Source organism: Sorex fumeus, unplaced genomic scaffold (genome assembly GCF_029834395.1).
Source record: "Sorex fumeus unplaced genomic scaffold, SorFum_2.1 ptg000086l, whole genome shotgun sequence".
Classification (NCBI taxonomy): domain Eukaryota; kingdom Metazoa; phylum Chordata; class Mammalia; order Eulipotyphla; family Soricidae; genus Sorex; species Sorex fumeus.
Genome location: NW_026606143.1, coordinates 30,900,428 through 30,904,368, shown reverse-complemented (window position 1 = coordinate 30,904,368; position 3,941 = coordinate 30,900,428). Strand labels below are relative to the sequence as shown.

The window sequence follows — 3,941 nt, the reverse complement described above, 5'->3', positions numbered from 1 at the left end:
AATCTAACAACCAAAATTTAACAATTGTCCTATAGATAACTTTCACTTTAAACTTTATCTATAACCAAATCTGTACCCTGACTCCAAAGAGAACCCTAACCCTAGCCTTAAACTAAGCCAAATCCTTATAGCAGCCTTTGCCCAATACTCAACTAGATATATCAATTAGCTTCAACTGAAAAAATGTTTTATACTTAACTTTTACTTTCAACTTTAAACATAGTCAAACCTATACCTTAACTCTACCAGGAACCCTTACCCTAACTTGAGCCCTTACCCTAACCACAAACTAACCTTACCTCATCTGAAACTAACCTTGCCAATTAGCCCAAGTTTACCAATTGCCCTATATCTAAATTTAGTGTATCTGACAACATCAGGGAATATTTATTATCTCTATGTCTTGCCTTGTTCTCCTGTGAATTAATACAGAGAAGAGACAAAACAATGACTCAGAAGAGAAGAAATTAAATTAAAGTAAATTGCAGAAATCTAATTAAATTTTAATAGATAAGAAGGAAATACTGGAGCAAAAGAAATATTTAAGTAAAATTTGCTGATTTTTTTAGAAAGCTTGGAGATACAGATCTGAGCTCAGTTGCTTAGAAACCTGGTCTTTCAAGTGGAATGTCACGAGTTCAATCCCTGTCATAGCCATGTGTACCAAGCACAATTCTGGAAGCTCTTCTGCTTGAGTCTGGTGTCTCTGCCTTCTGTAATTCCACAAGTTAATTCTGGCCACATCGTAGTCAGGTGTCTGAAAGTACTGCAACTAAAGAGAATAGTCCCCAGAGAGCCCCACAACTAATAAAAAGACATTCAAGAGACAACAGACAGGAAGTGCAAACAAACCTCAATGAGTGTAGGAATAAGAATTAAATTGAAAGGAATGTTGCAAACCTTGGTGGGGACTACAACCAAAGCTGAGCACTACAGCCTGCCGAACGAGTCCAGAAGGCACAACAGCTAAATGTGTGAGCACAACAGCTAGACATGTGCGGGCCACCTCTGAGCACAATCCTAACATCAACAATGATTAGAAGAGAGCCGGGAGAGAACTGAAAATAGCAAAAACCTCCAGGCAGCTGTTTAAAGGAGGTAGATAACCCCTAAAGCCTATTTTTCTATTCATCACACTCTTTGTTTTGACTACTTGACTAGGCTGTAGTTCCCAGTTAAGAAGGTAAATGCTAATCTAGTTATTATTATGAAGATATTTTATAGATATGGCTGGCACTTGTAATCAGGTAAACATTAAAAGATATTAGGGGCCAGAAAGATATTAGAGGAGAAAAGCACTTGCCTTGCATGTTCATTAACCTGATTTGATCCACAGACCCACATACGGTTCCTCTGAGTGCCACCAAGAGTGTTTCCTGAATACAGACACAGGCCCTGAGCCATGCCAGTGTTGGCCTTCTGGAGAAGCTCAGGGTCTATATGGAGATAGACACATAGATAGATAGATAGATAGATAGATAGATAGATAGATAGATAGACCGACCCATATAGAGACAGATATTTATATATGTATAAATAGAGAAACAAATAAATACATAAGTTTACACTGGGTAATCCAGGGCTACATGTTTCTATCACAGGCCTTAGGAGAAAAACTTGAGGGCTGGAGCGATAGCACAGCGGTAGGGCATTTGCCTTGCACGCAGCCAACATGGCCGACCCGAGTTCGATTCCTCCGCCCCTTTCGGAGAGCCCGGCAAGCTACCGAGAATATCTCGCCCGCATGGCAGAGCCTGGCAAGCTCCCCGTGACGTATTCGATATGCCAAACACAGTAACAGAGGTTTCCAGGAAAGTAAATTTTGTCTCAAGAACAGTTCAATTCCTGCCTGAGTTTCTATTGCCAGCCACTATATTCTCAAAAGTCAATTTCTTTCAAAGAGATGGAGCACCCTAATTCTTTATTCCCTGTTTCTAAGTCATTTTCTTCAGTGCACTATAAAGCCGTATCATCTTCCTCCTCATTATTAATAATCTATTTTTCGAGCATCACTTACCATGTCGTAAAAACTTGGACATTTGGCCCATCTTCATTCCGGATTAGATCATTCTCTTGTTTTTTTTCCCCAGACAGATGACTGATGGCCCTTTCAAGAGCTTATCTTGTATATTTCTTAATCCCTCAATCTTCGTGACTTCCATTTCAGACAGCTACATTCACGCCATAACCTGACTATTAGTATCCAGACTCCAAGGAATATAGCCAATTCTACTGTAGTACTACAGAATAAGAAGGGGAGTGATAGATGGCACAGTGCCACAGTCAGTATGAAAGGTTGCAGTAACCCCACTGAGCATTTTGGTGACCCTTAATTTATATCATAGATATGAATAGATGCTTATTACTTTGATATGTCAACCTTTGGGTGGACTAATACCTTTATTTAATCTTCCTTCCCAATAGAGGGGATGAGAGCGATAGTACAGCGCACAGGGTGTTAGTTTTGCAAGCAGCCTGGGTTCGATTCCCAGCATCCCATGTAGTTCTCCAAGCTCCATCAGGAATAATTCCTGAGTGCGGAGCCAGGGTAAACCTAGAGCATCGTCAAGTGTGACCTCATCCACCCCTCCCACCAAAAAATCTAAAACTCTATCACCTCTCATTTCTGAATTCTTTTCCTGTATATATTTCCCTATTCCTTTCCTAGAGATTTTTTTTTATCAAATCATAAATTCCTAAGTGAGACATCATTTCCTCCTTTCTGCAAGGTTTGCAATCTATATGACATAGTACCTAACTCAACATCATAACACTACAAATATCACAAAATTGTATTGAAATGGGCATAACTGCCCTTTTGCCTTTCGGCCTGAACCGCCAGCATCCAGTAAATTGCAAAAATGACCAACACAAAGGGAAAGTGGAGGGGAACCCACTATATGTTCTCCAGATCTTTCAGAAAACATGGAGTTGTTCCTTTGGCCACGTACATGTGTATATACAAGAAAGATGATAGTAGACATAAAGGGAATGGGCACTGTCCAAAAAGGAATGCCCCACAAATGTTATCATGGCAAAACTGGAAGAGTCTACAATGTTACCCAGCATGCCGTTGGCATTGTTGTTAACAAACAAGTCAAGGGCAAGATTCTTTCCAAGAGAATTAATGTCAGCATTGAGCATATTAAGCACTCTAAAAGTCAAGACAGCTTCCTGAAACGGGTGAAGGAAAATGATCAAAAAAAGAAGGAAGCCAAAGAGAAAGGAACTTGGGTTCAACTGAAGTGCCAGCCTGCTCCACCCAGAGAAGCACACTTTGTAAGAACCAATAGAAAGGAACCTGAGCTGCTGGAGCCCATTCCTTATGAATTGATGGCATGAGAAGTGTTTGTTTAAAAATAAAGAGACTCCTGGACTATAAAAAAAAAAGAAATGGGCATAACTGCCTTTTTGAAAGTAAGAAACAGCAAGGTCATAAAACATTCAGGAGAATTATGCTGAATAACCTTTCTTCTGTTATAACTGACAACTAAGAAGGTGAAGAAAAAATAATTTGCTTCTTGGAAAGATAGAAGTAAAGCAGTGTAGGCCTTGTGATAAAGAACAAGGGAAATAAGAGATATCACAAAACTTCTATAAGCAGAGTCTAGGACAGTCTGAATAGTGCAAATCAATGAAAGAATCTGAAACCCCTGGAGTTTTGTTTTTGTTCTTGTTTGATTCCCAAGCAAAGCATAGAGTACCTGGGGGGCGACTTCTGGCGATATTTTGTCAACTGAATCATGAAGTTCAATGCTAGGACCCTAGGATTTAGCAAGGCTTGACCCTACAATACCAGCTGTGCGGGAGAACTGGCAGTTTTCAGAGGCCACACCCAGTACTTCTGGGGAACATGTGGAACATGTGATAAATTAGGGTCCCCAACACACAAACCATGCACCCCGTATGCTCCCTTCACAATCCCAATCTATCTAGTTTTA

At 40.1% G+C, this 3,941-nt stretch overlaps 1 pseudogene; it reads left to right on the top strand.

Moving 5' to 3' along the window:
- Positions 1-2,861: 2,861 nt before the first annotated feature.
- LOC130039400 (60S ribosomal protein L21-like) lies at positions 2,862-3,376 on the top strand (annotated as a pseudogene).
- The last annotated feature ends 565 nt before the right edge of the window (positions 3,377-3,941 follow it).